This window comes from Planococcus citri, chromosome 2 (assembly GCF_950023065.1).
Source record: "Planococcus citri chromosome 2, ihPlaCitr1.1, whole genome shotgun sequence".
NCBI classification, from domain to species: Eukaryota; Metazoa; Arthropoda; class Insecta; order Hemiptera; family Pseudococcidae; genus Planococcus; species Planococcus citri.
In genome coordinates this window covers 28,681,429-28,705,753 of record NC_088678.1, presented here as the reverse complement: position 1 = coordinate 28,705,753, position 24,325 = coordinate 28,681,429, and the positions used below count along the sequence as shown (strand labels likewise).

The 24,325-nt window shown below is 34.0% G+C and overlaps 1 protein-coding gene and 1 long non-coding RNA gene across 3 annotated transcripts in view; one reads left to right on the top strand and one right to left on the bottom strand.

Annotated features, from left to right (window-relative positions):
• LOC135835348 (eye-specific diacylglycerol kinase-like) overlaps positions 1 to 24,325 on the bottom strand; it is a 700,104-nt gene that overhangs the window by 443,294 nt on the left and 232,485 nt on the right. The window lies entirely within an intron of this gene.
• On the top strand, positions 1,758 to 19,059 carry LOC135835346 (uncharacterized). The gene is made up of 3 exons (XR_010556868.1): positions 1,758 to 2,019; positions 12,093 to 12,380; positions 18,774 to 19,059. It is a non-coding gene; the product is annotated as an uncharacterized LOC135835346 (long non-coding RNA).

The window sequence follows — 24,325 nt, the reverse complement described above, 5'->3', positions numbered from 1 at the left end:
ACCTCCCTTACCAGTTTGGATACCTCTGACAGCAATCGTACTCCTTCAGCTGATGGAAATGATAGCGAAATGGAGATTGCGATCCAGGGTTCTCATTTTTTAGCTTGTAATACTTACTTATTCAGAGAATAAAAATGCCCAGGAGTGGTTTGAATGCAAACAAATGCTTAAATTCTGCACCTGGGGCAATGACAACCATGAGGGTTGCGATGCTTTGATTGAAGGAAATCTCGAATAATAAATTAATCGTTTATTTTCGCGAATTTTTGGGATGGTCAGAACCAGACGACCTTTTCTCAGGTGCTCATCAAGTAGGCTATTTGCTTTCGATTTTCAGTTACAATTAATGCAATAATTGCGGAAACCAATGAACCGATCACGATAATCAAATGATAAGACTTAAATTTGAGTAAATAATTTTTTTCATTGCATTTCATAAATCATCTGAATCATCAAGGGTTAAAAATGTAATATGTGATAAGCATCGCTACTTAAAGTAGTATTAGCTAGTATCTATAGCTTGGAAACAAAGACTCAACTACACGAACAAATCCTGTAATGAAAAATCATTGCAATGCGAACTACACAAATAATAGGTGGCTAATGGAAAAAAAATGGCGTCGACCTCTAATGCCATTTGCTGCATTACTGGGCAGTGGGCACTGGGCAGATTCACGAAGTTGAATGTCAACCATAGTCAAACGCAGTATAAGCAATCAGACAAGAGATAAGCCAAATTCGAATCTACCTTCAATTGATACCATCATATTATAAACCTTCACTGACTGGTAAGAAGAATTCATATTTTTCTATGTAAAAAACACACATACTCGTACACAGAGCGAAAGCAACTGCACTTCTGCAGAACATAAAAAATAACCCCGCCATCCATCAATACCAAAACCCAGAAACTCGGTACGTATTTATACCCCAAGACTACATAAAATTACACTCTTACATACCTCGGACTAGGAGCAGGACCAATACCATCCTGTTCATCTTGTTCATACAACGTTGAATTCGTCCTGGTCGACATCGCAAACACTTTCAAACGAAGCGAAAAAAATAAAAAAAACTATAGACTCGCGTATCGTCAACTCATGAAATTGAAAAAAAAAGTCAATAGGTACGGTATGTGATAAAAAGTACGTATTAATCACGCGTAGACACACTGGCAAGGTAAAAGAAAGGGGGAAAAGCGAAGGAAAAAAATCATACTCGCGTCAAACATCGAGAACGTTATGATTGGTAAAATGGATATCTGGAAGCCGTACAAAGAAGCCATCGCTTAAACGGATCAAACCCATAGAAAAAGCTTTGCCATGACGTACGTTTGGTTGATTTTTCTCTAATCTTTATGACCTACATACCTATAGTAGATACGTTGAAAATTTCATTCTTCTAGTTTTAAATCTGGGGCTCCAATTACAAGTACTGGGGGGGGGTTTCCTAGCTCCGATGAAAATAACCAAGTATGGCAGGGCTACCCATAATCAGCAATTGAGGGATTGGAAAACTGAATATTGGTCAATTTTTCAACATTTTTCTCCAATGGAGTTTAATTTTTTAAAATCATAATATTCCTATACCAAGGAAACTGGAACTAGATACGAGTACATCGTGAGACCAAAAAGACCTTCAGAGAACCTAATCGTGAATGGCAATTTCGTATCAACAAAATTCGACACATTGTCGTCTTCGTTCTCGTCTTCGTCATTAAACATTCACTGTACCTGTAGGTATAAGAATATTTATTAATATATCTGACACGACGTACTATACTCGTATGGTAGACAACGTCATCGTATTTTCATTTAGTACCTCGACGACGTCAATAAGAACGAACGTTCGTACGTTTTACGCAATACCGTATATTGTTTCAACAAACCTTTATACGCATAGGGATGTAGAAAAGTGATACCGAATTGTGCTACCTGTCGTCATCTTCGTCGTCGTCAGCATCACATAACGCCACATCTCAATCTTTTGGCTTTCACACTTCATCATTATCGAGTCAAGGTAAAGGATTATGATTTAATTCTTTCCCTATACCCTTGTAATGATACATCCTCGTATGGCTGGAGTGTTTGTTTAGTTGTTTCCATGTGCCTTATCATTACACGACTACCTAAGTACCTACATATAAAAATAATACCTACCCACCTATTCGATTATCTTTCGTAGGTAGGTAACTGTCACAAAAGTTTTCCCCTCCGCCCTTCTTACTCACTTTCAAATGCTTGCCTTCCTTTACGTGATTATATGTTTGACATATACATAAAAAAACCATTGATTCTAATTTGAAGCGATATCCAATTATCCATCGTGATCAAGTTATAGGCTAATAAATTTAATAGAAAGAACTACTCGTAAAATCAAGTGAATATGACCGGATAACATCAACTTAGAAATCCTTTTCTACATACGACCCCTAAAACCTCATAATCGATATCCAAGACAAAGTTTATCAAAGTTTACTCCAACGTGGACTATTCAGTGTCTCACTTCCCTTATGCAAGGAGTTTTGACCAAAAAGGGCACAGAAATCGAGTAATCTATGCTCTTATACATGAATACACTTTATTCCCCTTTTCCATTACAAAGAAATAAAAGAAATGGCAGCAAGATACTAAATCTGAGAAATTGATTATTAATAGGTAAGTGTTGATTTTTCCAAAGTGATTACTGATTGAATCTTTCATGTCGGTACGAACTCGCCCATACGCAAATTTCCAGAAAAAAAATTCAAAAGCATTAAGTTGTTCAATTTTTGTTTCAAATTACCCCAAAAATGAAAGTTTCTGCAGATAAATGCACTCTAGATACATTACTGGCATAAAATGTGCTCTACGATTTTGTCTATCTTGACCATTTTTCGTGGGGGTTTTTGCGAAATATACATCATCATAAAAATGATTTTTTTTTAAAATGGTTTTACAAGAAAAATGAAAAAAATGAAACAAATGCAGAGCTTAAAATTCTTCCAGCTAAAACGATGATTCATTTTCAACTCAAAAAATCTGATTTAAGAGAAGTTCCCGCCAAGGTAACCTTTTGAACTCACATTCTCCGATTTGATTGAAGGTGAATAAGATCAGAAGAACATGTCCTAAAACTCCCAGAACCAGAATGTCAGGTGCTCGAGTTCATTTTTGGATTTTGGCTGAATTTTTGAAAATTTAAATGAACCAGAAAATCTGTTTCGAGGACGATAACGAGAATCGATACGAATAATTTCTTCAATGCAACTCCCTCACATCCACAACTATGTACTAGTTTTAAAACATTCTGGAGTCTCCAACGATTTTTAAAATTTTTTTCCAAAAATGTCAAACAACTCTGAAATACCCAAAAATAAACGGCGCCTGTAACTTTGTTCGATGCTTGAGTATTGGGCACCCTATCGACCGTTTTAGGAGGTGACCACGAAATTCCAGTAGGACCAGATCAAAAATGAAATTTCAACCAATTTGTAAACTTGAAAAAAAGTGAAGAAAAAACAAATTTTTAAAGAAGGTACGTTGTCGAGTTGGGTAAAATCTAGTAAATCGGATGATACATATTTTCGTAAGTAGGTACGTACATTCTTTAAAAATTTGATTCTTTCGATTTTTCTGGAATTTGCGAATTGGTCAAAAAAAATTCACTGTTGAACTCATACTGCTGGAATATCACAGTAGGAAAAGGTACCTAAATTGACCGAGAAGATGGTCAATAAGCAACGATCGAAGGTACGAATGCTAAAGTTAATTTTTGGCCCTGCCACAGCGATCTAAAATTTGTTGTGAAAATTAAAAATATCGCTAGAGGCTTCAGAATGGCCTTAAACAAACAATTATCAATTATGTAAGTGAGCTGAACTGGGAATGATTTACGTAGGTAGGTTTACTCGGCTCAAAAAATTACACAAATTGGCTGAAAAAGATTTGAAAATTACCCTTGTATCAGTTTTTTTTAAAAATTAGCTAAGGCATCTAAATTTTCCAAAATTCGACAAAAACCCAAAAATGAATTTTAGCCTCTGAAGTTTTAGTTACAGAGCTTTTAGAACGTATTCTTTCGATCAAGCTAGGTTTCATTCAGATCGGAAAGAGTAAGTTTAAAAGGTTGCCTTGAAAAGTTAAATTTTTCGACAAAACTTTTACGAATTTGTAGAAAAACTTTAAGGATGTGAGAAAAAATTGAACCTACAGCATAAATTTCATTTTCTGTAAAATGGGATTCGTTTTTTCTCAGAGGGCTTGAGCAGGATCATAGGAACAAAAACGATAACAAAGTTGATAACAACGTTGATTCCCATATAGGAAAAGTAAATGCTTTAGATCAAGTAAGAAAGTAAATAGATTTTCATCTCGGATCAGCGTGTTATTATACACATCAAAACAACGTATTTATGATGAAGACCAAGTTTCATTTTTAAAAAGAGCAGCAAATTCAAGTCCCTCACATCAATGTTTCATCACATTACTTTTTGCTCAACTTGAAAAGTAAGGAGGCTACGAAAGGATTTAAAAGTACCTAATTTTTATAAATACGAGAAGTAGGTATAGGTAAAGTAATCAGGTACAGGTACGTTAAGAATTAATAAAGAAATTCTTCTGCGACAATTTTTTTTCGCGAGGATTTGAATATAAAAAAGTTATCAACACCTAAACTTCGTGAATTCGCACTTTTTCTAAAAAAAAAAAAATGTTCATAGGTGAATATCAAGCGCAGATACGAGTAACTTTTTGTCCACTTTTTGACATGGAAACTGAAGATTTTCTCGACCATATTTGAAAGTTGGATATTTTTTTCAAAATCGATTCACAATTATCACGATTGACGCATTCAGTTACTCTGGAAAGAATGGATTCATTCAACATAAGATTAAAAAAATGAATGAAAGCATTCAAAGTCGCATTTAGGATAGGTTTACAGCTCTTTACATGGTGATCTCTGCAGTTCGAAGAGTCATACTTCCTCCATGTTCTCAGCTGATAATAATGCCAGTTTCTCTCATTTCTGAGTCGCTTTCAGTCTCAACTCCTCAGTCACCATATTTAGCTGGTGGGGAAAGAAATAATAAAGGTTCCATTTTCCGACCTCACTTTAAGATTTAGAAAATATTCACTTTTTGAAAAATAATCGTAGATACACCTTTTGAAAACTAGGATCATAGAAATTCAGTCTTATATTTTTCACACCTTTGAAGCCAGTTGTATTCGAAATGCTTTGTCTGTTGATTTTAAATTTCAGTCGAAAGAGCAAAAAAGTGGTGGTAGTGGTTATTGGATTTTATGGCTTTGAAAACATTCCTGATTATTCAGTAATTTCTGGTCGTTCAGAATCATACTTAAGAAAATACGCTCCACAAATTACTTACCAAATCTACATTTCACTAATTTTATAACATTAGAAAAGGTAAAAGAAGTGAGGTAAAAGCCTGGATTTTGACAGTAAAATCAATTAATTCGATAACTTCAGAATGGTGATGGAGAAATTTCAAACACAAAACTCAAAACCGGCAGGATTTATGGTTAAATCAAATTATTGATATCGTTGATGGTTTTATTTGGATGGATCAATCTATCATTCCATTAATAAAAATCTGACCATGACAACGTCGAGTGAGTCAGAAAGCTCCAGACATTCGTTTATGTATGTAATGTACTACCCACACAAGCTCCGCAGTCAAAGATTATGGGGATAGCTAGCCCAAAGATGGAAGATATGAGAACTGAGCAGAAGGGAAATGACCCCCCCCTCTCTGGTCACGGCATTGGCAATAAAATCTCGCAAAGACTAATTTTTGAAGAATTATCACTTATCAAGAGTCAACAGCTTTGTCTGATAGAGAGTCGTTCAAGGAAACAGTTATTAACAATCCACAGAGGAAAAATCGATCTCGACTCATGAGTACGATTTATAGAGGTTTTTTCTGACATCTTATTTTCATTTTTCTCCATATTTTTTTGCGCCATGATCCCAAAAAGGCCTGAAAAAATGTTGTTATCTCCAGAGGCGACAAATGTCTCGTTTATAGTTAGTAAGTACGTTAAGACGTCTACTTCCGATCAGCATCATCCAAAGTGATATGTGATAAGATTCAAGTTGAGATGTTGATGTTTATAACCCATGAAATAAGACAACAAAGTGACCTACATACTCAAAAGTTTTATCAGATGACTTTTTGCTCAATTTGCAAATTGAAGAAGGCGCAAATGTTTTTTGAAAAAATGAAAACAGATCGTACGTCATCATGAAAATTATTGAGAAAATGAATATTAGTAAGTAGGTAAGGTAACTATTTTCCTACCTATAAGTACTTAAAAAAATGAAAAAATTTTCTTTATGACAATTTTGATGCCAGGATTTGATTTAAAAAGGTTATTATGTACCTAAACTTCATGAATTGGCAATTTTCCTGAAAAAAAAAAGAAAAAAAACGGCCATGAACTTCAAGTAGTACATACATATGACAACCATCTTCAATGATGAAAGAGCATTATAGTAAGCAATTTACGAACCACTTATGAAAATGATATTCAATGTTCGCCAATTTAATTTAGAGAATTTCTTGGCATTAATTTTATTCAATCTGATGAGTTCCTTAGAAAAATGTGGACGAGAAAGTACTCACATATGGAATTGAAATCACTTGTATTTCTTAGCCTAGTTATTAAATCACCCAGAAAAAGGGGTGATTTTGATATGCAAAATTTTGAAAAACGAAAATCATTTTTTTGGAAAATTTCAAGTGGGAATCATTTGTATATGTGTCCCAGATCCCTTTTCTAGTGTTGGCCTCAATTCAATCCCCCCCACTGTGGACCCCGGCCCCCCTAAAACGGCGATAATTAGAATTCGACCCTCATCGATGTGTAATATGTCGATTGACATGTTTTCAAGGTCGTAGAATTCGAATCTGGAGTTATTTTTTTTGTAGAGGTGGAGGGTGAGGCGTGGGGAGGGGGAAAATGTCAAATTTTGCTTATATTATCGTGTAATATGTCGATTTATGTTTTTCAGGCCGCAGAGTTCGAATCTGGACTTATTTTTTTGGTAGGGGTAGAGGTGAAGTGTGGGGAGGGAGAAAATGTAAAATTTTGCTTGTATTATCGTGTAATATGCCGACTAGCGCGATAAAAGTACAGCTGTCTGAAATTTGGCCAAGTCGAAGGACAAATGGGCGCTGGACAAGCCGAAGGACAATCTCAACGTTTTTTCGTTTCTAACCTTACCTACTGGACATTATTCGATTTTTAACACGTAATAAATGTGTACTTATCATGTAGAATAACTTCCCTTTCTAAATTATCGTTTTTGGCGGGTTCATCAGGGTAAATAAAAAGGCAAGCCGAAGGACACAGATTTTGCGAAATATCAAAACTTCACAGATAAGTACGATCAGAACGAGCTGTACTGTAGTTTTTTGAAAAAACTGTGCGGGGTAACATTTCTATGAGAACAGTGAACCAGTGTAGCCACTCACCAGAAAAAAATGTTGGATTGGGAAGCTACCAAAAATAATTGAAAATTGCTCGAAAATTTGCGCAAAAAGTGTGTGACAGTTTTCAAATGTGAATTGTGAGCTTCCTATAGACTTATTGCAATTGCAATTTGCACAATAAGAGACCTTCATGTTCTATGATAATGAGAATGTGTCAATTTTTCCAAAAAAAAAATGAAGTTCATGACACTTTATAACATTCATTTTCAAAAACATGATGTGTGACAGCCAAGTCGAAGGACATTTGGGGTATAAAATCAAATGTACACCAATGAAAGGAGGGTCTAAAAACCTCAATACCAAGTGTGAAATGTGTGCGGGGTCATTCTTGAATGGACCAAAAAAAAAAAAAAAATTCATGCTAAAACCATTGAGAAATTTGCCATGTACACGAATTTTACCTTTTTCTGAGAATTACCCATGTGTATATCAGAAATCCCAAGAATACCACCAGTAGGTAGTCTACTTTTTTCCTCCGTTTTCTTCCAATAGATATTACTTGGATAAGTAACCAATAAACATAATTATGTACAGGACATCGTGAGATAGTGATGAGGTATTTCACACAGAAACATAATGCAACTCATACCTGTGCATCACCACAGAGACAATAGTAAACTCGTTGATTCTTTTTTTTTTCAAAATTGGCGTACGATTTTCAATCAGACACAGTTTAAAAGCTACGAAGAGCGGATATTTGGGATCGTTTTTGTGCAAAAATTTTTGATACGGTTGTTCGCAATCGTAATGTGAACTGGAAAGCACACAGTTGTAGAAACAGAGAAGGAAAGTACCTATTTAAAAACATTGCATTTTTGTAATTATTGTAGGTACCCCTTTTCAAATGTATATACCTGAAAGAAAAAACTGTGCTCTTTTTATACTGTAAATCTCAACCTTCCATCTCATTCGGATCAAAAGTTATAAATTTTCAAATGTTTTAAAAACCTTGGGAACCTGCCACAGCGATCTAAAATTTCTAGTGAAAATTAAAAATATCGCTAGAGGTTTCAGAACGGCCCAAAACTATAACAATTATAGATTATGTGAGTGTGCTGAACTGAGGGAATGATTTACGTTGGTAGGTTTACTTGGCTCAAAAAATTACACAAATTTTCTGAAAAAGATATGGAAATCACCATTGTATCAGTTTTTTTGAAATCAGCTAAAGCATCTAAATTTTCAAAAATTCGACAAAAATCTAAAAATGAATTTTAGCCCCTGAAGTTTTAGTTACAGAGCTCTCTAAATTTGAAACAGTGAAATTTCGCTGCTTAGCAGTCACGACATTTTGGCTTCTTAAAAGCAGTAGTTTTTTACTGCAAAACAGTGAAAAATCTACTGAATTGATCAGTAAAAATCATTTTTACTGATCAATTCAGTAAATTTTTTACTGTTTTGCAGTAAAAAACTACTGCTTTTAAGAAGCCAAAATGTCGTGACTGCTAAGCAGTGAAATTTCACTGTTTCAAATTTAGAGAGAGCTTTTAGAACGTATTTTTTCGATCAAGCTATGGTTTCATTCAGATCGGAAAGAATAAGTTCAAAAGGTTCCCTTAAAAGTAAAATTTTTCGACAAAACTTTTACGAATTTGTAGAAAAACACTAAGGATCTGAGAAAAAATTATACCTACAGCATAAATTTCATTTTCTGTAAAATGGGATTCGTGTTTTCTCAGAGGGCTTGAGCAGGATCATAGGAGCAAAAACGATAACAAGGTTGATACGCATGGAAAAGTAAATGCTTTTTACTTTAGATCAAGTAAGAAAGTAAATAGATTTTCATCTCGGATCAGCGTGTTATTATACACATCAAAACTACGTATGTATGTACGAGACTTAGTATTTATGATGAAGTCCCAAGTTTCATTTTTAAAAAGAGCAGAAAATTAAGTCCCTCCTCTCTAAATTTGAAACAGTGAAATTTCACTGCTTAGCAGTCACGACATTTTGGCTTCTTAAAAGCAGTAGTTTTTCACTGTTTTGCAGTAAAAAACTACTGCTTTTAAGAAGCCAAAATGTCGTGACTGCTAAGCAGTGAAATTTCACTGTTTCAAATTTAGAGAGTCAAATCAATGTTTCATCACATTACTTTTTGCTCAACTTGAAAAGTAAGGAGGCTACGAAAGGATTTAAAAGTACCTCCACCATGTTCTCAGCTGATAATGTCAATTCCTCTCATTTCTGAGTCGCTTTCAGTCTCAACTCCTCAGTCACTATGTTCAGCTGATGGAGGTAGAAATAATGAAGGTTCCATTTTCCGACCTTACTCTCAGATTTCGAAAATATTCACTTTTTGAAAAATACTCGTAGATACACCTTTTGAAAACTAGGATCATAGAAATTCAGTCTTGTATTTTCACACCTCTGAAGCTAGTTGTATTCGAAATGCTTTGCCTTTGATTTTAGATTTCAGTCGAAAGAGCAAAAAAGTGGTGGAAGTGGTTATTGGATTTTATGGCTTTGAAAACATTCCAAGAAGCCAAAAGTTGATTTTTCAGTGATTTCTGGTCGTTCAGAATCATACTTACTTTAAAAAAATACGCTAGAACAAAACCTGCTAAAAGTATGTACTAGATCACTGAATTTTATAACATTAGAAAAGGTAAGAAGTGAGGTAAAAGTCTGGATTTGGACAGTACAATCGATTATTTCGATAACTTCAGAATGGTAATTGAGAAATTTCAAACACAAAACCGGCTGGATTTATGGTTAAATCAAATGATTGATATCGTTGATGATTACACTTGGACGGATGTATCATTCCGTTAATAAAAATTTGACCACGACAACGTCGAGTGGGTCAGAAGGCTCCAGACATTCATTTACTACCCACACAAGCTCCGCATTCAAAGATTAACTATATAGCAGTAATAGTCAAACGAGAAGTTGTGGACGGGGATAGGTCAAAGGAGAAAGATATGGAGACTGAGCAGAATGTGTTGACTCCCTTGGTCTTGGCATTGGCAATAAAATCTCGCAAAGACTAATTTTTGAAGAATTAACAGAGTCAATAGTTCCCTATATTTTTTTACGCCATGTTCTCGTATTCCTCATGAGTTAGGTAGAGGAAATGTCTCGTTTAGTTAGTAAGTACGTTAAGACATCTACTTCCGATCAGCATCATCCAAAGTAATATGTGATAAGATTCAAGTTGACTGTTCAGTGAACGCATAAAGCAAAACCACAAAGTGACCTACTCAAAAATTTCATCACACTTGACTTTTTGCTCAATTTTCAAATTGAAGGAGGCACAAATGGTTTTTGAAAAATGAAAATAGATCGTCAATTCTTGAGAAAATGAATACGAGTAGTAAGTAGGTAATTACATAATTACTTGGGTAAACAAATGAAAAAATTTCGTTGTGACAACTTTGCTGCCAGGGTTTCAATTTGATAAGTACCTGAACTTCATGAATTGGCAATTTTCCTTTTAAAAAATGGTCATCAACTTCAAGTAGTATGACGACCATCTTCAATGATGAAAGAGCATTAGTAAGTAATTTACGAACCACTACTAAATGATATTGCAATGTTCGCAAATTTAATTTTGAGAATTTCTTGGCATTCTGTTTCTATCCATTCGAATTTCGTTCAATCTGATGAGTTCCTTTGAAAAAAAGTGGACGTGAAAGTACTCACATTTGGAATTAGAATCACATTTCCTTATCCTTATCATATACTTATTGGACAACCAAGGAACACCGTCATATCGCCAGTAGTAAGTAGTCTTCTTTCTTCCTCCACTTTCGTCCAATAGATATTAATTAAGTTAGATTAGTAACCGAGAAACATATGTACAGGGCGTTGTTGTGAGATATAAGTAAATAATTTTGCCCAGTAACGATGCAACTCATACCTGCGCAGTGTGCACCACCACGTTGATTTGTTCTCTTCAAAATCAGCATACAATTTTCAATATTGTTCACCTTCGTATGTGAACTGGAAAGCTTACAGTTAAAGCAACAGAGAGAAGGGGAAGTGTACTTCATTTCAGATGTACGAGTATAGGCTACCTACCTGAAAGAAAAAACTGTGCTCTTTTTATGCCATAAATCTCAACCTCCCATCTCATTCGGATCAAAAGTTATAGAAAAATTTTCAAATGTTTTAAAACCTTGGGAACATTTATCAAAACTCTAAAGATCGGAAATATTTCAGAAATTTGATGCATTTTTACATTTTAATTCACATAAGATAGAAAGCTGAGATTTGCAACAATGAAAAGAGCCAAGTTTTTCTGTTTCAAAAACATCTTAAATAATAACAGCTCATGAGAGCAAATTTTTGAAACAAATAAGGACAAAAATTCGCAAAAATCAAACACCTTTCAACAGGTTTTTCTCTCTATCTTTTTCAACCATGCTCTTCCCAAGTCACATACGATGGTGGATAACCATATCAAAAAGAAGACCTTACATACTCGTAAATCCGCTTCCTTCTAGCGCAAACCCCAAACCTCTCTACTCATCATGGCTTTCGAAATGCATCAAGTTTAAAATTGTACGGTCGTCGTGATTTTTAAGCAAATTTTGTAATAAATCTACTGTTGACCTTGTAGTCTCCGAGTAAACAATTTTTTTCCTTCTTTTTTTTGCAGCTCATCCAGCAATAATTCTAACCACAAAAATCATCTCAAATCGAACTTTCTTGTCAGTTTAGCTCAGTTTGGAACATTTTTACATGGGAATATCATCATCCCAACATCGTTTTGGCTGCAAACGTTGCTGTGGCGCGCAATTCCGCAGCATTTGGTCTCAGCGTGATCACGAGAAAAACTGCAAATCTTCGCCCGGCGATGTATTCAGGTGTCAGAAGTGCACTCAAACTTTTCGCAGCTCTTGTGATCTCATGACTCATAATGCATATTGCCCATGCCGAGCTTGCAGTAAGCACAATGTTTTCATCAACTAATAATTAATTTTTTAGCATATCTGTTGAGTAGGTAATTTCATTTTTATTTAATTTTCACGTCATGTCACCAAAATGATTTTACGATAAATAGAATTTAAACGGACTACATGAAAGAAAATTCCCCCTTGTCCATTCCCATCAATATTATAATACACTTCCTCGTAAAACACATAATAAATCCATATCTTTGGCACATTAACACAACCCTATTAATCAACCAAAAAAAAGGGGGCAAATGGCGACGAGAAACCGCTCCGTTTCAGAGACACTTTCTCATCTCGGATAGTAAATTATTATAACGATAATTACGCTGCTTATAAAGTTTTACCGCGTTAATTAATTATACTCTTATTCGTTAACGGACTTATTAAAAGGCGTTAATTTACATCGTTTAATCTGCAATTATCATCTTGACTAAAGCTGAAGGAGTTTCGATAAACGTAAATTCAAAACTTTATAACCGTCAGATAGATAAGTTGGACTTAATTTGCCCCTTCGTCGTCTCACCAGACACCAGCATCGTGGCAGGATGTCATATTAAATTCAGTCGTTCTGTATCGAGTTAATTTTTATCTTATGATTCTCAAATAATGAAAAATAGAAATGATCACATTTCTACATTTTTAATGTTAAAAATTCTATAAATATGTACCTTACAAGATCAGACACCATCTTGAATGAATCACTCACAATGGAAAAAATTGATGCAGCCTACTTCAGTAAGTTGGTATTTGAGTAGTTCCCAGGCAAACAAAACCTATACTTTTTTTTAAAATATTCATTTCGCGACTGTTACGTAGTTGACCATCGCCACCGTTGATGTTTTTTCCAAAACACAAAGCTATACAGCTTCGAATCGACCCTTTATTCATAATAAATCTTGGGTCCTTTTCCCTCAGTTCTATATATTCGAAAACGCATCGGCCAACATTGAGATAGAGAGAGAAAAAATGTTAAGCAAGCGTAACACGAAAACCCATCTAGGTTGTTTATGAGTGTAATTTGTGTATTGCGTGTGCTTTACGCGCCGCTCTCTGGCAGAGAGTTTATGTCGCCATCGAAAATCGTCTTTATTTTCAAGATTTATGCTCATATAATACGCCGCCGTATAGCTTTGATATGTCGTTCGAGGCACGCGGAATCGCAATTTCGTACTGCTATAATATAGTTTTATGTATTACGTATACTATATGCATAGATATATTCGATACAGAGTGATTCGGAGTAATAGTAACGCCTTTCAATTCGGTAGCTATGCAACACTTCGTGAGTCTGTGGAGGAGTGTTTACATAAGTTGCAGACTGCAGGGGCTTGCTCATCAAAATATGCTCAAAAACACATTTTTAATAAAATGTCCATTCTTTGGCAAGTTTTTGAGAGAACTGTTTCAATCCTTTGGAGCCCCAACTCAGGAGCAATACTATGCCGCGGCCGTAGATATAGAACAGAAATTAAGACATACCTAAGTAAGTAATCTTTCTCACCAGAAATTATTCTAAAATTTTACTACATCTTCTCAAGTACCTATACTACCTACCTATGAGAATACCAATGAGAAAAGCTTCAAGCTAGCTAAATCCAACATCTTTCGCAACAAGAAATTCTGAAATGATTTGGAAAATATTTAAACTTTATTCGCTGAAAAAATGACAATCAGACCAAAATTCTACGATTTTATTATTTTTCCCTGCAAGGAATTGGAAAATTTTCCGAAATAATTCCCCGTCCTCAAACAATAAAAGACTCGAAAAGTTTATCCGATCTCTTTTCCTTAACTCATTTTATGAAAGCCCAACAAGAAATACATTGAACCAAACATACAGGATTGGTCCTTGTAATTTATTTCAACTTCTATTAAAATATACCCCCCTCCCAAAATAGGAGACGTGCTCATCCAAGGTTTGCTTTCACTTACCCATTATGTTGAACGAAACCATATAATTTAGTTTCAAAGTTGACCTAATTTAATTTTTTGTTTTTCCGGAATTCGGCGGGGATGGGAGGGTGTGTCAAAAAATCAGCATAAATACTCGTAATTTACGAGATGAGTTCAAGGGGCAAGAGCATGAACTGTGATCCAAAGTGATATTCGCGTTAGTCCAACTCCAGAAATACAAAGCATTTTTACGTCGTAGGTACTTCTGGATTCGCCTGGGCCTTCAAGAGTTGATGCTTGCACCATAAAAATCCGAAATTACACAGGAAAATGATGAAACTGATAAGAGTTTTCTTGATTTTCAACGAGAGCTAATTCTCGAACGAAAATTACAAGAATCGAGCTTTCAAAATCTTATAAAATGACAAAATTAATCGAGTAAGCATTGAAAACTTGAGAAATTGTCGTATTTTTCAATCTTCAATTTTTTTCTCTCCGAAAAAAAAACAAGATTCAAACTCCATTTTTTTTTAGTTTCAAAAGGCTGATGGCAAGAAGATTTCTGCTTTCATTTTTGGGTGTATCAATGAGTACAAAAATACTCAAAAAGATAAGAATTGGGACACATTAGATGCCGAATGTTACAGAAAATGAAAATCGGCAGCAAAACAGAAACTTTTTACGAGTATAGTTTCATACTTAGATGTTATTTCTATTGATTATCCACCATTTTTGAAAAAAGGTTATCTTTAATTGCTGTTACTTTTGAGTTTTGAAAAATTGAAAATTCAAATTTTATTCTCCTAGTTGAAATTATTGTTTAGTTTTATGCAAACAATATTAAAGTTATATTATAGATTATTTTTTACTTTTTTATGTTCTAAAATAATTAACCTTTGAAAAAATGAGGATGAATTGAAAATTTTCACTATTTTTTCTCCTCAAGGTATAATGTGCACTGTGCAGCTGAAGTATACTGAAATTTTCAAAGGAATTATCTATGAAACAATTCTAGAAATTTTTTTCTTTCTTTCATTCTTGCTTTTAGCATTCACTTTTTCACCATAAAAAATCTCCTCTACATACAACTCGACGGTGTCAAGAAATTCCATAAATTCGTTATCACCCCAGAATTTTCACGTCAAAGTTGACTGATTGTTTCACTTCCACTCTACATGGTCGACTTCACACTGAAAATTCGTTGGTAGAACTAAAAACAGATCTGTGGGACTTTTTGACTCCACCAGGAAGTAGAAAAAATTCTCTTCTCTAGAACAAGAAAAAAAGTAAGAAAGAAAAGTCCCTTTAACACATGATATCCTGTTCTACGCGACGGGTTGATCCATGTAAAAAAAAATTCAAGCTAGAAACATTAAAAGGTGCCCCTAAAGAGAAGATATATGAACCAAGAAAAAGAGGGCATTTTTGATAAATATACCTATAGTTCTCTCGTATTCAATATTCAAACGTAACTTTGTGCAGGAATCGGTTCCTAAAGAAATCACACCTAAAAAGAACAGGACTTCTGTTCTGAAATCGAATCATTATGATCATATATGTCATGTCTCGGCGATTTTGGAGGAAATTGGCCACTTCCAATAGATAGTATTCTGAGAGCACTTAGCTATTCCAACAATTGTGTCAAAATCCAAGACCTCATATAATAGGAGTTCACTGAGCAGTTTTTGAGGTAAATTCGTGCTTTGAAAATATCTTTTTCTCGAATATTATGAGTTAAGGTCAATTATTTATGCAATAACATCGATAGTTATCATTTCTAAAACTAGGAGAATATTTTTAAATACAGTAGCACCAATTTTATGGCCACTGTTTCCGGAAAAATTTGAGAAGTTTTTGCCAACATTTATGAATTTTTTGAAATTGGTAATAATGATCGAAAAATTGGTACCTTTCCATTTTTAAAATATGTTGACCCAATCTTACATACGATATCTTTCGATGTTTTGGCATAAACAACGCGTAATACTAAAGAAGAAAATTTATTCACTTTCAAAAACTAATTCACGCAGAAATTAGTGATCTGCAAATTTTCAAACGCTCAGTAAACTCTAGAAGTGCAGGTCTCGGAATTTGACGACCATATGTAGTATCAGTTAACGCAGATTCTCAAATGCTATCTTTCGGAATTGAGCTCTTTCTTCAAAAACTCGTTGAGTATTATCAAAAATTCTGTTGGAGGGGGGGGGGGCTATACTCGTATCTCTCCTCTAGGAACATCTCAACTTGAAATGACGGTTTCCGCCTCTTTTTGTGTGATCTACCCTAATGCTTATGTCTCAGTTAACAAGGAATAAATGTAACAACAAGAGATACAATGGATCCACATTTTGAAAAACTTATGAGTAGGTAATCCTTTTCACCAGAAAATTATTCTAAAAATTCGCCAACTTGAGTTACAATCAATTTCTTCCCAAGGAAGCTCAAGTTTTTGAACAATGAAAAAAACGTTTTCATAAGTCGGAAAAATGTCGCTCAGTAAACGTTTGAGATCTTATGGTCAAATCGAAAAATCAATTGCACAGCAAGATACAGCGTCTCAAATCGTATCAATTGAACGGTCGAACTTACAAAAAAAAAGAGAACTTTCACATTCAAATTCCAAAAATCGTAATTTCCTGAATTCAGTTCACCGAATCTCCGGAGCCCCTCAAATACATTTTGGTAAATATTATCAAAATGTTTGTGGTCAATTATCTAACGGGGTTTTCTCTTCATTTTTCATTTTTGTCAAGAACTGTTTCAAACACGTCTTTGATATTTTATCATTCCACCACAGAACGAGTCCTCAGCTATTCGCCGATTGCATGATAGTTTGTACTGTTTGCTTATTTGATGGCCCTATATGGTTCTACATATAAAAATGGAGATATTTCAACTGGCAGAAAATTTTTTTAACCAGACAAGCCTAAATCTAAAGAACACACGAAGATACATCACTATAGTCAAAATTTCAGAAGTTAATTTCAACGAATACATCTAGAAAGTTTAAATTAGGTATGTACCTACTCAATTTTCAACCCCAAAAATCGATTGAAAGCAGTTTTGAATTGTTTTAAGAAGTTGTCGAGCATCCGGCAAATTTATGAAAGTTGAATTTTCCAAAAATTGTACTTAAAAGTTCAAGATGTTAAGTTGTCTAGAACAAGTCCTCAGCTGTTCGCTGATTGCAAGATAGTTTGCACTTTTCGCTTATTTGACATACGGTTCTAAATATAAAAAGGGAGGTATCACAACTGGCAGAAAATTTTTTGAACCAAACAAGCCCAAATCGAAAGAGCACACAAAGATACAACACTGATCAAAATTTCAGAAGTTGAAGTGAATTTTTGGGTTTTTGGGTAGTTTTTGAAAATCGATGGACCAAAAATGGAAAAACCCAAAATTTCAACAAATTCATCTAGAAAAGTTTAAATTTGGTATGTAGGTACTCGATTTTCAATCCCCTAAATCGATTGAAAAGAGTTTCAAATCGTTTTGAGATGTTATCGAGCCTCTGGCAAATTTTTGAAAATTGAACTTTCCAAAAATTGTATCCAATTAAATTGGAAAACTACGATAAAATTTACTTCGTACAGTACTTCAAGTTAAACATGTCGAGTCATCTAAAGGTGACATGTCAAATCGGGCCAAATACTCAACACAGAACAAGTCCTCAACTATTCGCTGATTGCAAGATAGTTTGTGCGTTTTGCTTATTTGATTTATATGGTTCTACATATAAAATGGGAGGTATCGCAACTGGCAGAACATTTTTTGAACCAGATAATCCTAAATCTAAAGAGCAATATGTACAAAAATACATCATCACTAGCCAAAATTTCAAAAATTGAAGCGAATTTTTGGATTATTTTTGAAAATAAATAAACCAAAAATGGGGAAAAACCGAAATTTTAACAAATTCATCTAGAAAATTTAAAATTTGGTATGTACTCGGTTTTCAACCTCCTAAATCGATTGGAACCATTTCGAATCGTTTTGAGAAGTTCTCGAGCCTCCGGTAAATTTTTGAAAGTTGAACTTTCCAAAAATTGTATCCGATGAAATTACAAAATTGAAATTTACTTCATACAGTACTTCAAGTTCAACATGTCGATAATTTCTCCTTTAGAGTCCTTAATTTTTTGGAATGGGTTTCGGAGAAAAAAACATTAAAAAATATACGATTCTGACACAAATTCAATGTCAGAATAACCTACAGAAACAGTACAGTAATTTCTTTCACCAGATTATTCGCAGGTATCAAAAATACCTTCAACCCGAAGTAAACAATATTCCTAACTCATTCAAAATCGAAAAATTTCAATAGCAAAATTTTCCATTTCACTCGTGATAAACACCAGTTGCATAGTCATCGAACAGGCGAACACCCGATCTTATTTCTGTACCTTGAAACACTCTCTATATAAATCGATTCCACCTATTCGGATGTTTCTTCCCAATTTGCATATTTTTCTGCTTTTTCGTTACAGAATGAACGGGTACGTATGCCACACGTATGCTGGTCTGCTGACGGATACAAAATGGCTGCTCGCAAGGATCATCTCTTTTTGGCAACAAGAGCGCGTGAAAAGAACACACGCATCGTTGGCAAAAGCCCTTCGATTCGAATTTAATCAAATTACCGCCGCTTTAACCATGTTTGAAATTTAATTCGCCTCTTTCTAGTATGTAGAAACTCTCTCGCTCTCTTGCTCTTTTTTTTCCTCGTGCCCTTTCTCTGCACTGTGTGAATTTTAATAAACGTTATAAAACGCACTTGGGTCTTGGTTTTTCTACGCGTCTTTCATTTGTATACGATGGCACAGTGTACTCGCAGTCCCTGTGTATGGTACATTGAGAAAGTCTCACACGCATTTTTATGAATGTAGATACATATTACATAGGTACATTGTATAAGAGCCATCGTCGTTCGTTTCAAATATATCGTACTACATAATATGTACCTCGTATGTAGCGTCTAACATATTACAAAATAGGTACTACATATAGGCTGTACGGTGTACCTACAAGGACTAACACAAAGACACGATGAAATGCTACTCCACTCTCGTATGATGTACATCGTCATACTCGTAGTCGGCGATATAAAAAGCAAATACCGGATTCTTTTTTTACCTTTATGTATGCGTACGTTGTACTAACCGAACATGATATTTTGCTCGCGTTAAAACGAGACGTAAATACGATTTTCCGCTTAAACCAACCGCATAGGTAGGTATAGGTACACGGGTCCCACTCGTTCTATCCTTTGCTATAGGTAGGTACTACTATACACACGACATCAAAAGAACCAACATCCACTATTCTACATGCTGTTTAACCCTTTCTAACCTTGCTGGTCCTCTCAATTTACTGCACCCTTCCTCGTAGGCATTTCGCGATATGTCAGATGTATGCACGATATTTTATTTCGAGTATGAGGGGTTGAATCGCTGATTGCAAAAGTATTTCTGCATTTTGCTCAAGGTTAGCTGCCATGCTACCAAATATTTTATTTCAAAAAGGTGCATCGCTCAACTAAAAACAAAAAAAAGTCGTTTTTTTCTTGTTCATTGCAGTCAACTTATTCTTAGCTATTCGGAAAAGCTCAAGAAAATTATGAGGGGTTGAATCGCTTGAATCGCTGATTGCAAAAGTATTTCTGCATTTTGCTCAAGGTTAGCTGCCATTCAACCAAATATTTTCATTCAAAAAGGTGTATCTTTACTAAAAACAAAAAAAAAGGTCGCTTTTTTCTTGTTCGTTGCAGTGAACTTGTTCTTAGCCATAGCCATTTCAGAAAAGTTCAAGGAAATTAGATTTCTCTATCGATGGATATTTCATCTTTATTACCTAATACAAAGAAGAGTGGAAATAGTATTCTTAGATTTAAAGGGAAATGTTACAGGTTTGTTGATAAGTATGCCCGAACAGATTATCAATGTCTATGGAAATAGTAATGTCTGAAAAGTTGATGCCGAGACCGTCTATACTTCTAAAGTAAACTTTATTGGATCAAAGATTGAGTTGGTATTACGAGTGGAATTCGTCCAGCTGCGATATGGTGCCTGTCCATAAACCTACAGCATTATCTACGTAACTATATGTACCAGAAACTGAGGAAAGAGGATAAAGGGTAGGTCATTATTATGGATTCTACACGTGCCAGAACTATTTCAGCCATATGAGAAGCGATGGGCGTCCCATCTGGAAACCATTAGGAAATGAGATTGAGGAGTATTTTTTCACACTTATCCAGAGGTATTTTCAAGTATAGTGAAACAACATCTAAATTTGAAGGAAAAAAGCCATCAAATAGTCACTGATTGCAAGAGAGTTTTTGCATTTGCATTTACCATATTGGTTGATTCACTTAATGAATACTCTTTAAATTTCAACAATACAAGGCCAAACTAAATCACACACTTTTGATAAGTAGGTAGGTAATTACTAATTACTTTCTGTAAAATTCTTTATCATTTGTTCTTCATTATTTTGATAAAAGAATCAAGATATGCATATAGCCCTTTTTCTCAAATTTTGAGTTTGAGACCCCAAATTCGTTACTTACATCTTTTCATGACATCATAATTTCCAAATTAGTACTTAATTGAAAAAATGAAAATTTTAAAAAACGGGCAACGTAGTGGTGTACACTGAGAAAAATTTGTATAGTATAAATTATCATAATTTAATTATAGAAAACTTGCTCCAGTATTGGCATTGCCTATAGTAAAAAATCCTACAATTACCTATAGTAACTGAAATACTATGGTAACATTTACTATGTATTACTTATACCTAGTATTTTTTATCATAATTAATTAATTGTAGTATTTCATTTAATATAATTATAGTGATTTTGACTATAATGCCAAAACTGGAGCATGTTTACAATAATTTTATTGTAATTATAATTCATTTTTCTCAGTGTTAGAAGGGGTCATTTTGTCAATAGTAATTAAGTGCATTACATTTTCTGAAGAATTATAAAGAATTACTAGAGAAGTATTAGTTTTAGAAAAAATATTAATTTGTAAGTAAGTATTAATCGTCAGCAGATTGCTTATGAAGAAATTAGGCCCAGACAGTATTAAAATAAGGATGCACTCATTACCCGCCTTCAGAAAAGGAGGCAGCGAAATGATAGGTGAAAAACTCAATCTATTGAGGCTCAGCGAGCAATAAAATGACTTCAAAGTACTCAATAAGGCAAACATTCTTAAACTTACTCACCCAATAATTTATTTTTACCATCACCTTTCATTCGAATGTTTCGCCATTTCTGCTATTTTTTTCAAACAAAATTGAACTTCTAAAATGAGCTAGCTTTTTTGGTAAGTCATATTTTTTTATTAATACATTTATGTGTTTAAAAAAATGAACCTTACAATGAAAGAAAAAGAATACCTACCTACCTACCTACAAAGTTTGTAAACTTCCATTGAAAATTTATGATCAATTTTTGCAAAATTGACATAAAAATTCCTTATAAAGTTGAGAAATTTGTAGGGCATTGAATTTTGTGACTGGATAGCCGAAATTCACTAAGGTAAAGTACCAGTTGCGGATATCGACACCAGTTATGGATAATCATTTTGTGGCGCTCTATGTGACCAAAAAAAAAAAAAAAAAATGATATCTTTTTCTTTGTCATCAGGTTAACATGTGTACAGCTTTACATCGTGATTCTCAATTCCGAAGTCCTAATAAAAAAATTCTGAAATAAAAGTGCAAAATTTTCGGTGATTTTCGAGGTGTTTCATTTTGTAAAATTTTGAAAAAATGGAAAAAGGTAAATAAATTTGTTATTTTTTGCGGTTGATGGACTATTCTGATAGCAAATAAGTCAAAGAAACCGTTTTTGAGGGTTTCAAAATTTTTCGCGAATGTTTAGTCACATTGGTACATACTTATTTGATGAGGTATAAAATGTGTGATAATTGAGCATGTTTTCAAATTTGGAGAACTAGTGTGGCTTAAACATTACTTATTTATGGTGTAGACTGTATTTCGGGTAATTTTTTTTCTAAATTTGAAAAAAAAAAATTCTATCCTCAAGCGGGACCTATCCGCAACCGGGCCCCAAATTTTTTAGTTCAGACGTATCCTCAACCGGGCTTTCATTTTATCGATCAATTTAGAGAAAATAGCCGCATTTGGGCGCTATGTCCAGTTGAAATTTGATGTTCATCATAGAGTATGCTGATTTAGTCACTTATTCAAGTGTTCTAAAAACAATTTTTTCTTGATTTTTTTTTTTTTTTTTTTTACGATTGTTCTTAATTACAATAAAACACGTTTTATAGCAAAATAGCACCAAATTTGAACTTATTCCAGATGGGGCCCGGTTGCGGATAATGGATTTTTCTATCCTCAATTGGTACTTTTTTTTTCTTGAAAAACTTGGAACCAAAAAATTTTTTTTCTGTTCGGACAAGATAGCATGATAGTTTAGGGTGTATTCAACGCGTGTATTTTTTTTCATAAGAAATGGTTGAATTATCCGCAACCAGGCCCGAAGTCCAGTTGCAGATAATTTGAGGGTTTTTTGGATGGCTCTGTAAAATACAGGTTTCGATAAAAAAAATTGTTTTTCATATATTTTGTGCAGAAAGCTTCACTTTACAAATACAAACCATCAGATTGGAAAAAGGTTCAAAATTGGGCCTAAAAAAAATTTTTGAAAAAACCTATCTATAACTGGTACTTTACCTTATTTGGATTCCTCAAAGGCCAATCTCTTGAACAGAAATGAAAATAACTCAAATCTAAACATAAGCACACATAAGCTGAACCTGGGAGCATAGCATTTCTGGTTACAATGATACGTAAGATAATCTAAATTTAACGCTGGAAAACTTCGTCCATCGCAACAGTATTGAAGAATCAAAAAAGAGTCACGAGATCCATTTATATCACAAATCACGATAAACAGAAAGAAAGTAAGCAATCCTTTATATTACTACCCAGAAAGATAGAGCAACTTTAGGTCCAGCCAGAATTAAAATAAAGATGCACTTATTTCCAGCCTTCAGAAAAGGAGGGAGTGAGATGATGGGTGAAAAACTCAATCTCTTAAAGTATACTCAAGGCAGACATTCTTAAACTTACTCACCCATGCAATAATTTATTTTACCATCACCTTTCATTCAAATGTCTCACCATTTCAGTTTTTTTTTTCAACAAAATTCAACTTTGAAAATGAGCTAGCTTTCTTGGTAAGTCATATTTTTTATATCAATGTATCAAAAATTAACCTTACAATGAAAGAAAAAGAATACCTACCTATGAAGTTTGTAAACTTCCATAGAAAATTTATGATTAATTTTTGCAAAATGAACATAAAAATCCCTAAAAAAGTTTAAAAATTTGTAGGGCCTTGGATTTTGCAACTGGATAGCTGAAATTCACTATTTGGATTCCTCAAAGACCACTCTCTGGAGCTGAAATGAAAATAACTCAAATCTAAATATAAGCTGAACCTGGGAGCATAGAATTTCTAGTTACAATGATACGTAAGCTAATCTAAATTTAACGCTGTAAAACTTTGTTCATCACAACATTATTGAAAAATCAAAAACGAGTAGAGACCATAACGATAGTCGACACATACAATATCACAATAAACGGATGAGAAGGAAAGTAAGCAATCCTTTATATTACTACCCAAAAAGATAGAGCAACCAATAACCCTTGAAATGGCATTTCACTACCAATGATGGAAAGAACACATGACGAGTGCATACAAAACAATTTTTTAGTTTGAAAAATATCAAAAAATCATCACGATTTGAGCATAATATAAGAAATATACATTGTATATGCAAGTATAGCTAGGTAGTGATTGATGAAAATTTTCTATTGGTTTTTTCTAATCACTGAACTGAGAGTTGAAGCATACCTGCCTTTGCATTTTTATTCATATCCCTTTATTCTTCATCCATCATTCTTGAATTTCAGGTGGGTTTTCAAGAAGGGTAGATGTAGAGTCACTACGCAGTCATCCGTATTAAGATCTTCAAAATCAAACGAGCAAGGA